The 13,434-nt window shown below is 44.5% G+C and overlaps 1 protein-coding gene and 1 non-coding gene across 2 annotated transcripts in view; both read left to right on the forward strand.

The window, feature by feature from the left end:
- The window catches only part of LOC124553556, a 439,905-nt gene that overhangs the window by 377,868 nt on the left and 48,603 nt on the right, over positions 1-13,434 (forward strand). The window lies entirely within an intron of this gene.
- On the forward strand, positions 9,232-9,306 carry Trnas-uga. Its single transcript has one exon. It is a non-coding gene; the product is annotated as a tRNA-Ser (tRNA).

Raw genomic sequence — 13,434 nt, forward strand, 5'->3', positions numbered from 1 at the left:
CTTTTGCCTGTCAACATATGCGTGCTCTTTTTTGAACCGAGAGAGCAACGATCACTGTTAGCTAAGCATTTTCAGCTCACTGGGAAACCTATTGTATTGGAAACATGTTACAACAGTCCATTCTTCGTTCCTCAGTTTTCTCATCATTTTTGTGGATTTATGCTTTGTCTTGTTAGAAAGTGTTTTTGTTTAATCCACTCTTTTTCCTACATAAGTGACTATTGCCTCATGACAGCAATTAACAGACTTCAAATGCAGAATGTTAGTTGGAGCTTGATGCACAGGATATTTCATTTCAGAAATGGTTAGAGAATTCAATATTCTGCGATTCACAGCGTCGAGAGTCTGCCAAGACTCCCAAATTTCAGAAATTCTCTCTCACCACAGACAGTGAAGTGGTTGACTGCATTCACTTAATGACTGAGAGGAGCACCATTTGTATAGAGTTGTCAGTGCTAAAAGACAAGCAACATTGCATGAAATAACTGCATAAATCAATTTAGGGAATATATCAATTAGGTCCCCCCATGAACCATGGACCTTGCCGTTGGTGGGGAGGCTTGCGTGCCTCAGCGATACAGATGGCCGTACCGTAGGTGCAACCACAACGGAGGGGTATCTGTTGAGAGGCCAGACAAACATGTGGTTCCTGAAGAGGGGCAGCAGCCTTTTCAGTAGTTGCAGGGGCAACAGTCTGGATGATTGACTGATCTGGCTTTGTAACATTAACCAAAACGGCCTTGCTGTGCTGGTACTGCAAACGGCTGAAAGCAAGGTCAAACTACAGCCGTAATTTTTCCCGAGGACATGCAGCATTACTGTATGATTAAATGATGATGGCGTCCTCTTGGGTAAAATATTCCGGAGGTAAAATAGTCCCCCATTCGGATCTCCGGGCGGGGACTACTCAGGACGACATTGTCATCAGGAGAAAGAAAACTGGCATTCTACGGATCGGAGCATGGAATGTCAGATCCCTTAATCAGGCAGGTAGGTTAGAAAATTTAAAAAGGGAAATGGATAGGTTAAAGTTAGATATAGTGGGAATTAGTGAAGTTCGGTGGCAGGAGGAACAAGACTTTTGGTCAGGTGATTACAGGGTTATAAATACAAAATCAAATAGGGGTAATGCAGGAGTAGGTTTAATAATGAATAAAAAAATAGGAGTGCGGGTTAGCTACTACAAACAGCATAGTGAACGCATTATTGTGGCCAAGATAGACACAAAGCCCATGCCTACTACAGTAGTACAAGTTTATATGCCAACTAGCTCTGCAGATGATGAAGAAATAGATGAAATGTATGACGAGATAAAAGAAATTATTCAGGTAGTGAAGGGAGACGAAAATTTAATAGTCATGGGTGACTGGAATTCGTCAGTAGGAAAAGGGAGAGAAGGAAACATAGTAGGTGAATATGGATTTGGGGGAAGAAATGAAAGAGGAAGCCGCCTGGTAGAATTTTGCACAGAGCATAACTTAATCATAGCTAACACTTGGTTCAAGAATCATAAAAGAAGGTTGTATACCTGGAAGAATCCTGGAGATAACTAGAAGGTATCAGATAGATTATATAATGGTAAGATAGAGATTTAGGAACCAGGTTTTAAATTGTAAGACATTTCCAGGGGCAGATGTGGACTCTGACCACAATCTATTGGTTATGAACTGCAGATTGAAACTGAAGAAACTGCAAAAAGGTGGGAATCTAAGGAGATGGGACCTGGATAAACTGAAAGAACCAGAGGTTGTAGAGAGTTTCAGGGATAGCATAAGGGAACAATTGACAGGAATGGGGGAAAGAAATACAGTAGAAGAAGAATGGGTAGCTCTGAGGGATAAAGTAGTGAAGGCAGCAGACGATCAAGTAGGTAAAAAGGCGAGGGCTAATAGAAATCCTTGGGTAACAGAAGAAATATTGAATTTAATTGATGAAAGGAGAAAATATAAAAATGCAGTAAATGAAACAGGCAAAAAGGAATACAAACGTCTCAGAAATGAGATCGACAGGAAGTGCAAAATGGCTAAGCAGGGATGGCTAGAGGACAAATGTAAGGATGTAGAGGCTTGCCTCACTAGGGGTAAGATAGATACTGCCTACAGGAAAATTAAAGAGACCTTTGGAGAGAAGAGAACCACTTGTATGAATATCAAGAGCTCAGATGGCAACCCAGTTCTAAGCAAAGAAGGGAAGGCAGAAAGGTGGAAGGAGTATATAGAGGGTTTATACAAGGGCGATGTACTTGAGGACAATATTATGGAAATGGAGGAGGATGTAGATGAAGATGAAATGGGAGATAGGTCTTTCAGTGCTCTGTCAAACTCTTCACGCAGTATCCTGAGTCGAAACAAGGCCCTGGGAGTAGACAACATTCCATTAGAACTACTGATGGCCTTGGGAGAGCCAGTCCTGACAAAACTCTACCATCTGGTCAGCAAGACGTATGAGACAGGCGAAATACCCTCAGACTTCAAGAAGAATATAATAATTCAAATCCCAAAGAAAGCAGGTGTTGACAGATGAGAAAATTACCGAACTATCAGTTTAATAAGTCACAGCTGCAAAATACTAACGCAAATTCTTTAGAGACGAATGGAAAAACTGGTAGAAGCGGACCTCGGGGAAGATCAGTTTGGATTCCGTAGAAATGTTGGAACATGTGAGGCAATACTAACCTTACGACTTATCTTAGAAGAAAGATTAAGAAAAGGTAAACCTACGTTTCTAGCATTTGTAGACTTAGAGAAAGCTTTTGACAATGTTGACTGGAATACTCTCTTTCAAATTCTGAAGTTGGCAGGGGTAAAATACAGGGAGCGAAAGGCTATTTACAATTTGTACAGAAACCAGATGGCAGTTATACGAGTCGAGGGCCACGAAAGAGAAGCAGTGGTTGGGAAGGGAGTGAGACAGGGTTGTAGCCTCTCCCCGATGCTATTCAATCTGTATATTGATCAAGCAGTAAAGGAAACAAAAGAAAACTTCGGAGTAGGTATTAAAATCCATGGAGAAGAAATAAAAACTTTGAAGTTCGCCGATGACATTGTAATTCAGTCAGAGGCAGCAAAAGGACTTGGAAGAGCAGTTGAACGGAATGGACAGTGTCTTGAAAGGGGGATATAAGATCAACATCAACAAAAGCAAAACGAGAATAATGGAATGTAGTCGAATCAAGTCGGGTGATGCTACGGGAATTAGATTAGGAAATGAGACACTTAAAGTAGGAAAGGAGTTTTGCTATTTGGGGAGCAAAATAACTGATGATGGTCGAAGTAGATAGGATATAAAATGTAGACTGGCAATGGCAAGTAAAGCGTTTGTGAAGAAGAGAAATTTGTTAACATAGAGTATAGATTTAAGTGTCAGGAAACCGTTTCTGAAAGTGTTTGTATGGAGTGTAGCCATGTATGGAAGTGAAACGTGGACGATAAATAGTTTAGACAAGAAGAGAATAGAAGCTTTCGAAATGTGGTGCTACAGAAGAATGCTGAAGGTTAGATGGGTAGATAACATAACTAATGAGGAGGTATTGAATAGAATTGGGGAGAAGAGGAGTTTGTGGCACAACTTGACTAGAAGAAAGGATCGGTTGGTAGGACATGTTCTGAGGCATCAAGGGATCACAAATTTAGCATTGGAGGGCAGCATGTAGGGTAAAAATCGTAGAGGGAGACCAAGAGATGAATACAGAAAGCAAATTCAGAAGGACGTAGGTACTGGGAGAGGAAAAAGCTTGCACAGGATAGAGTAGCATGGAGAGCTGCATCAAACCAGTCTCTGGACTGAAGACCACAACAACAACAACAACAACAACAACATCCATTAGGACAGTGCAGCAAAATTTGGCTTTGATGGGCTGTGGCAACTGGCAACTGATGCGAGTGCCTTTGCTAACACCACAACATTGCCTGCAGTGCCTCACCTGGACTGGCGACCGCATCAGTTGGACGTCAGATGACTGGAAAACCGTGGCACAGTCAGGTGAGTCCTGATTTCAGTTGATAAGAGCGGATGACAGAGTTAGTGTGTGGTGTAGACCCCACGAAACCACGGAATTTAGTTGTCGATGAGGTGGTGGTGGCTCCGTAATGGTGTGGGCTGTGTTTACAGGGAGTGGAGTGGGTCCTTTCGTCTAACTAAACAGACGATTGACTGGAACGGTTATGTTTGGCTACTCGGAGGCCATTTGCAGCCGTGGAATTTTTATGGAATATGCCGTGTCACCAGTTCACAGTTGTTTGCAATTGGTTTTAAGAATATTCTGGACAGTTGGAGTGAGTGATTTGGCCATCCAGATCACTCGACAGGTATCCCGTCGAACATTTACGGGACCTAATGGAGGTGTCAGTTTTTGCACAAAACCCTGCACCGGCAGCACTGTGACTGCTGTAGAGGCAACACGGCTCGTGATTTCTGCAGGGGGCTTGTCAGGTCCGTGCCGTGTCGAGTTGCTCCACTTTGCTGTGCTGCGCTGTGTTGGGCAGGAGGAGGTCCGACACGATTTTAGGAGGTATCCCGTGAGTTTTTGTCACTGTCTGCTTCTAGTGTTTGTGTTGCAGTGAATAGTTAATTTTCTTCTGTGTTTTTTTTTTTTTTCAATTTCTGCTTTGGCTGATGTCAGTTATCCGATGTACGAAGATTATGTCGACATTTAAACTTGAGATGACACTTGCACAACAAGTAAAAGTGTTCACTACAAAGTACAATGGTAATAAAGGATACATTGTTTGATATGCCATGTGGGAAGACTGGTACAGTAAAATTTAGTAATGTTAGTAAATCACACACGGAGTCGGAACAGAATAAGGGCAAGCACAGGATGGCGATTGCTGACGTAGACTTTGTGTTGCAGGTCGTACTGGCACGAGCCTGTATTGTCGTCACTTGTTGTCGCTCGGCAACACTGTCTCCCCCTAATGGCCACTGTCGCACTGTACGAGCCCGTCGTGTGGTGACGGCCGATGTCGGAGATGTCAGCTGTTGCCGGATAAGTGTGTGGTAGCCGGGTGGGCTACCGTAGCCCTCCTTCTGAGAAAAAGTCGTCAGTGGTGTCTCAGTGTTTCGACCCTCGTCCGGCCGTGTGCCCGGACGGGGCTCCGAACGGCGTCTTCCGATACTCGGGACGGCCGGCCTGACACTGCTAGCTCACCTTTGCCTGGAACTGTACCTAGTAGCTCGAAAATCCCTACCCTGAGACCGGGCAGCTTCGTCGCCAGTAGTGGAGGTGAAGCCGTACCCGTGTCGTGTCCCGGCACGGAAGGGAACAGTGGTGGCAGGGGCAGCACTCACGGGCTCAGTGACACAGCCCGATTACTGTGCAAGGTACGGTCCATCTCGGCCATCCTATACACGGGAGATGAGAGTGGGTGTGATACGGCAAATGGAGCTGAGGACGCGAGGCCGGGATGAGCTCGAAAGGAGGAAGTGAGGGAGCAGTGATTACGACAGAAGAGAAACAGAAGTCGGCGTTGTCGAGGTGAATGACCGCGGTATTTCCCGAAGGTGGGAGAGGTCGATTCTGCTGCTCCGCGCGAAGCCGATTTTGACGGTGCGTGACCGACGGACATGCGGCGTCACCGCTGCCGCTCGGCGACTGCCGAGATCCTCTCGTCCCGCATTCGGAGCCCCGCGCTCACGTGCAGGTGCCTGGCCTGAAGTGTGCAGATGGCACTGCAGATGGTCTCGACGGTGTTTGCAGCACAAAGTGGAAGAGTGTGGGGGGCTGACGGCCGTGGAGTAGTTCTGCTGTACTCTTCTCCCCAGTAGGCATCAACCTGCAGGAAGTCAATATAAACACGATCCGTAGAAGTGTCTGCTCCGTATTTCCTCATTTGTATTTTAAAGGTGCGCACAAAGTGCACTCGGCATTTTATCCAGATGTGAAAGCCGGATACAGCAGGTAGCGAATATCGATTCTACAGAAAAACTTGCAGAAGACTTCTGAAAGAAAATTGTGCCCTTCGTCCAATCAGTGTGAGAGGAAGCCCTTCTGTAGCGAAAATTTTCTCGAGTGGTGCAACCGTAGCGTCCACAGGTGTGGACTGACAGTGGCTCGAAGGCTTCTCAGGTAATGGAATCCAGAATGCTGTCCTGAGTGGCGAGTGTTTGTCACAGAGAGGGTTATTGACAGAAGTGTCGCGCTATTATTATTTACCAGGTGTACCGGTATGAAATGAGCGTTAAGATACAAATCTGTTGATAGGGAACATTTGTTGTGAACGAGCCTTAATTTTTTTTGTTTGGTTATTATGACATCTGACAAAGATATTTAGTATACATCAAGTCACGGAACAAACATCATCATATGTTTTCATCGTGTTAACAATGTCGAATTTTGTTCCAGAAAATGATGATTTGCGGAAAGACTTAATTTTTTGTTTTCATTTGAAAAAAAGTGCTGCAGAGTTGCCCAGAATGCCTGTCCGAAGCATGTAGTGATCGTGCTCTATCAGAAGCAACGTGCAAAAGATGCTTGGTTCAGAAATAATGATTTTGATGTAAGAAACGAAGAACGTGGAAGACCACCAAAAAGTTTGAAGACACCCAATTGCAAGCAATATTTGATGAAGATGATACTTTGAGTCAGAAGCAAATGGCAGCAATGCTAAATGTTGCACAACAAACAATTTCTGACCTTTTGAAAGCTGTGGGAAAGATCCAAAAGTGTGGAAAATGGGTGCCACATGAATTGAATGAAAGACATGTGGAAAACCAAAAAACCATTTGTCAAATTTTGCATCAAAGACATGAAAGAAAATCAATGTTGCATCGAATTGTTACTGGTGATGAAAAATGGAATTATTTTAAGAATCCTAAACGGGACAACCATCAACATCAACCGCAAAACCAGATCGATTCGGCAAGAAGACAATGCTCTATGTTTGGTGGGATCAGAAAGGTGTGGTGTATCGTGAGCTCCTAAAACCCGGTGAAACTGTGAATACTAATCGCTACAGACAACAAATGATCAATTTGAACTATGTATTGATTGAAAAAAGACCAGAATGGGCCAGAAGACGCGGCAAAGTAATTTTTTTACACGATAATGCACCTGCATACAAAGCAAAACTGGTTCAGGATACAATCAGCACAATTGGCTGTATTCACCAGACTTGGCCCCTTCCGACTACCATTTGTTTTCACCAATGGGACACACATTGGTTGAGGAACACTTCAATTCCCAAGAAGAAGTGGAAAATTGGGTGTCTGATTGGTTTGCTTCAAAAGACGAACATTTCTATTGGCGTGCTGTCAACAAATTGCCAGAAAGGTGGTCAAAATGTATAGGAAACAATGTTCAGTACTTTGAATAAAATGTTACTTTTCAATTCAAAATTAGTGTTTCATTTTCACAAAAATACGCTCATTTCATACCGGTACACCTGGTATATACGTAAATGATCTGGCAGACAGGGTGGGCAGTAATCTGTGATTGTTTGCTGATGGTGCTGTGGTCTGTGGGAAGGGGTCTGAAGTTGATTGACTGTAGGAGGATACGACTTAGACAAGATTTCTAGTTGGTGTGATGAAAGGCAGCTAGTTCTAAATGTAGGAAAATGTAAGTCAACCCTCTTGCTGCTGTGGGCTCGTACGTACGTCCTGCAGTGCCGCTCCCCCAGTACTGTGGATGTGTATAGGTGCACCACTCCGGTATTCCTACAGTGCTGTGCATACTGAGCTGCCGGCCTCTCACTGCTGCAGATGAGTTACTTTCGTATCTCAAGGAATAAAAGGGTTTCGAGTATTTATCGTACAGCGTATGTGCCTCATTGCATGCTATCGTTTGCAGAAAACCTCATCTCAGTATCTTACATCATTTGAGATATGATAATTGAATTGACCACACGATTCCCAGTGTGCAGTGACATGGAGGGGTGTGTCCCACTTGACTGTCCTCTGGGTATAAAACCCAATAACTTGAGAATTAAATGAAATTATCACCAGTTTTAAATAAAGTTTCAATACCTTACCTAAGTTTCAGTCTCTGAAATGTACGAGCTAAAACTATCCGTACGCAAAGTTTAAACAATGCATTTTTACCTCTGCAAACTCTTTGAAATTTCGTGTAGTGTTTTACTCAAATTGATGCAGCCCAGTAAGTACAAGGGATAATGACAATAAATTAAGTCCTTTATCGAGAAAAGATGTCGGACTGTAAGACGTGCAAATTTCAACTTTTTTATGTAATAGTTCTCGAAAAATAGGGTGATAATTATTTTACGTAGGGCAGAATGCCGCCTCTCAGCGCAGGCGTCAGCATATGTCAAGGAGTGCAGCTTCAGTACAGAATGCAGAGAGGACGTCTGAAGCAGTGAAACGGTTAATGAAGGTTAGTAGGAAAAACAAACGTGCAATGTTAGACTACAGCATTAGTAGTGTCCTTCTCAACACGTCACATTGTTTGTGTCTCGAGGTGTAATATTGCAAAGTGATAAAATGTGGAAAAAACGTGTGGGGGTTGTGATAAGGAAGGCAAATGGTGAATTTTGTTTCATTGGTAGAGTTTTGGGCAAGTGTTGTTCATCTGCATAGGAGTGAGCATACAGGATGCTAGTGTGAACTATTCTTGAATGATTCCAGAATGAGATTTTCACTCTGCAGCGGAGTGTGTGCTGACATGAAACTTCCTGGCAGATTAAAACTGTGTGCTGGACTGAGACCCGAACTCGGGACCTTTGCCTTTCGGAGGCAAGTGCTCTACCAACTGAGCTACCCAAGCACGACTCATGCCCCATCCTCACAGCTTTACTTCTGGCAGTACCTCGTCTCCTACCTTCCAAACTTTACAGAAGCTAAGCCATGTCTCCGCAATATCCTTTCTTTCAGGAGTGCTAGTTCTGCAAGGATCGCAGGAGAGCTTCTGTAAAGTTTGGAAGGTAGGAGACGAGGTACTGGCAGAAGTAAAGCTGTGAGGATGGGGCGTGTGTCGTGCTTGGGTAGCTCAGTCGGTAGAGCACTTGCCCGCGACAGGCAAAGGTCCCGAGTTCAAGTCTCGGTCGGGCACACAGTTTTAATCTGCCAGGAAGTTTCATATCAGCGCACACTCCACTGCAGAGTGAAAATCTCATTCTGGAAACATCCCCCAGGCTGTGGCTAAGCCATGTCTCCGCTATATCCTTTCTTTCAGGAGTGCTAGTTCTGCAAGGATCGCAGGAGAGCTTCTGTAAAGTTTGGAAGGTAGGAGACGAGGTACTGGCAGAAGTAAAAGCTGTGAGGATGGGGCGTGTGTCGTGCTTGGGTAGCTCAGTTGGTAGAGCAGTTGCCCGTGAAAGGCAAAGGTCCCGAGTTCGAGTCTCGGTCCGGCACACAGTTTTGATCTGCCAGGAAGTTTTATTCTCGAATGTTTCTTATCCGTACCTTGTCGAGTTAAAGGAAGACACCAAAGCGATTCGTAGGCAGGCTGCTAGATTTATTACCGGTAGGTTCGAATGACACGCAAGTGTTACGGAGCAGCTTAGGGAACACGAATGGGAATCCTCAGAGGGACGACGACGTTCTTTTTGAGGGACACAATTGAGATACTGTAGAGAACCTGCATTTGAAGCTGACTGCAGAAAGATTCTACTGCCTGACAATGTATATTTCACGTAAGGACTGCGAAGGTAAGGGTAGAGAGATTAGGGTTCATACAGAGATATGCAGACAGTTGTTTTTCCCTCATTCTGTTATCGAACGTAACGGAAAGGAAATGACTGGTAGTGGTTCGGGTCACCTCGCACCCTACGGTGGCTTGCGGATAATGTATGCAGATGCAGGTGTCTGAACACCTGTTCACGTGCCTCCAGCCGTACAATAGCTGTGCCCTCATTCCACGGTTTTCGAACGGACGCACAGTCGGCGCCACGCTCGGGATTAATTTTCCGTGATACGTTACCTTCCCTGAGAAAGACTGGGCCTCCTACAGATATGTGGGTTGAGGAAGCACGACGGTGGCTTCGGCCAGCTTTGGTGTGGGCTTAATACTGTCACAGGAGATAGTGTGCGCCAGATATTCCACCGACGGTTGGGATAAGAGAGATTTCTCGATATTGCATTTTAAGACTACGGACTGGAGGGTGTGAAACAGCCGGTGCGAGTTTGCGAGTTGTTCTCCTGTCACGGTCCCCGTCACCGCAGTGTCATCTAGCAGTCCTCGAGGAATCTGACCGTGACACGGGAGAATCGCCGTGCAGTACGTAGAGCACGCTGTCGCCCTTCACGTCTGCATCTGCTGTTTGTGAAAAAGTAATGGACTCCTGCTGCGTTATCGGTCGGAGATTAAAAAGTCGGGTTAGGGAATTACTGTCCCAGGCATAGGTTCTTTAAGTCACCACATATTCTGTGAGTAAAATTGGAACACTACTGTTTACGTTCTTTTATTGGGGTGCACCTAAAGTGTAGAAGGTCGTGTATCTGCTACCGGATCCTCCCTCGAAACTGTGTCTGTCGACAGTGGTTGCCCGCCAGATTCCTCGGGCGTCTGGATCATTTCCTTTGTAGAAATCGTTTCCACGAGTCACTGTAACTTCAAATCTACATTTGCACAATCACTGACACTGTTACGACGGACATTCCCAAAAACCGTTTCGTTCGGTGATCACCGATCCCAGTTGTCTCTCGTAGGCGTGTAAGACGTGTCGTTGTGCCGTGATGTCAGCGTGCTGTCGTGTGATTGAATTCCTCGTGAAGTCCTCTTTGGCCTTCCCGGTTACTGTCGCCACTTTATCGTCATACGCACCTGGTACATTTGTTCCGTTACGCTGTTTTGGGGCACGGTGTCCACAGTGCCCGGGAACCGTTACCCGCCGTGTCTCTGTGGAGCGCACAGTCCCACAGTGTGTGGTGTGGAGTGTATACACTGCTGCAAGCACGACTGTCATCATTGCCTTCCACTTTTGTACATACCATATGGTCCGTGACCAGTCAGGTAACGTATCACTCTGCTTGATGGGTGAAAAAATATTGTTTTAGTTAATCAGTTACGTGTTCCATTGATCAATCTCACGGTAACTGTTACGATGTGCAACGTGTCAAGTGCATAAGAAACGCGCACACGAGTTGAGGTGGCGTTTTTAAAAAAAACTTAAATTTTATTACCTATATCATTTCCTTAAATGCATATACTATGCTTAGGGATTGATTTATTGCTATTGAAGAAGTCATCTATGGTATAGAAGGAGTTGTCATGGAGATACGAATTCAATTTATTTTTGGAAATATTACTGCTGTCTGTCAGACATTTTATTTCATCTGGTAATTTATCGAATAGTTTTACAGCAGCATGTTTTACCCCTCTCCGTGCCAAAGGTAGGTTAAGTAGAGGATAGTGTAAGTATTTCTTTCTTCTCGTATTATATTCGTGAATGTCACTGTTGTTTTTAAAATGGTCCGTGTTGTTGATAACAAATTTTATTACTGAGTAAATGTACTGTGATGCTGGTGTAAGAATTCCTAACCTTTTAAACAGATGCCTACAAGATGTGCGACTATGAGCTCCACACATTATTCTAAACACTTTCTTTTGAACAGTGAATACTTTTAGCCTAAGTGTTGAGCTACACCAAAATATTATTCTGTATGGCATCAGAGAGTGAAACATGTAAAGTATGTTACCTTACTAATTTCAGTATCCTCAAAATAGGTGATTATTCCGATTGCAAAAGTTGCTGAACCTAGTCACTTTAAGAGATTCAAAATATGAATTTTCCAATTAAGATTCTTATTTATATGTACACCCAAAAGCTTACTTTACTCTACTCTGGCTATAGACATCTGTTGATGTGTAATATTTATTGAAGGAACTTGTGGGTGTTGGAGAAAACAATTCCTTTATTCCCACATACATTTAGCAATAACACTACACACACGAATGAATTGTGTAGACATGAGCAGCACGGAATAACTAACTAAAGCTAAGTCAAAGAATAACTATATCACTGCACGTAAATTAACACTTCACGGAATGTTTACGAAGCACTGTACACTTGTAGGGATCGATTGTCAGAAATAGGTCACTACATGACTCCCTCCTTTAATGCTAACGATACCGCAGATTAAATTTCACACACCGTCCAGCTCTTGTAACTACTTCTTTCTTGAAACCGGGCGGTGCGTCACGTGTGTCAGGGAGCGGTGTAGTAGTGCTCGACGTCGGTCTCGGTGTTGCAGTGACTGGTGTTCGCTGAGTGTTGTGGTGTTCATGGGGTATAGGAACACATCTTGTAGCTTCTCCTGTGTTCAGCGGTAGCTGTGGTGTCTGTGGCCAGAAATGCGGGCTCGATATGGTCCACTGCAACTGTGGTGGGTGTACCGTTAATCATTATGCGGAAAGTATCGGTATCCCTACTGACTACCAGATACGGTCCGTCGTATGGTGGCTGCAGTGGTTTACGCACAGTATCATTGCGTAAGAATACGTGCGTGCACTTGTCTAGCTCCGCAAAAACGAACGAGTGTCTTCCGAGCTGGTTTCTGGGCACTGTCAGTCTCAATTGGCGTATATGCTCTCTTAATCATGTGGCGAATTATGAGGCTGTGATTGTATCATCTGCCATGCTGTGCAGAAATTCTCCAGGTAGGCGTAATGTTTGTCCGTACACTAGTTCTGCTACTGTCGCTTTCAGATCACTTTCGAATGACGTTCGTAGACCCAAAAGTACGATAGGCAGTGTCTCTGTCCAATTCGGTGTTGCGTGACATCTCAGTGCTGCCTTTAACTGTCGATGAAGACGCTCGACCGTGCCATTTGATGCAGGGTGGTATGCCGTGGTGCGTATGCGTTTCGTACCTAATAACGTAGCCGATGCTTTGAAAACGTAGGCTTCAAATTGCTGTCCTCGATCAGTTGTAATTCTCAGTGGAACTCCAAACCGGGCAATCCGACCACGAAAAAATGTTTGAGCTATAGTTTCTGCAGTGATGTCCATCATTGGAAATGCCTCACGCCACCTAGTAAATCTGTCAATCACCGTGAGGCAATAATTGTAGCCTTCCGATGCCGAGAGCGGGCCGACGGTGTCAACGTGCACGTGCTCAAAACGCTGATTTGGTGGAAGAAATGTGCCTAATGGTGCCCTGACGTGCTGTGTGATTTTATTCCTCTGGCACGCCAAGCATTGCTTCACAAATGCTTTACAGTCTGTGTGCATACATGGCCATACAAATTTTTGTTTGACCAATCTGAGTGTGGCTCTTACTCCTGGGTGTGACAGATTGTGCATTGATGCAATTGTCTGTGTTCTGAATTGCTGTGGCACAAATGGACGTATCTTTCCTCTTGCTACGACACAGTACAACTCGATGTTTACTTCAGGAACTGTCACAAGCTGTAGCTTCAACCCTTTCTTTTGTAGCAATAGATTACGCAACTCACTATCACACTGTTGTGCATGCGCGAGGGCGTCGTAATCGATGGCCTTTGTCACTGCTTCCATCTCTGCGATGTCATCTGCTACT

The sequence above is a fragment of the Schistocerca americana genome, chromosome 11 (genome assembly GCF_021461395.2).
Source record: "Schistocerca americana isolate TAMUIC-IGC-003095 chromosome 11, iqSchAmer2.1, whole genome shotgun sequence".
Classification (NCBI taxonomy): Eukaryota; Metazoa; Arthropoda; class Insecta; order Orthoptera; family Acrididae; genus Schistocerca; species Schistocerca americana.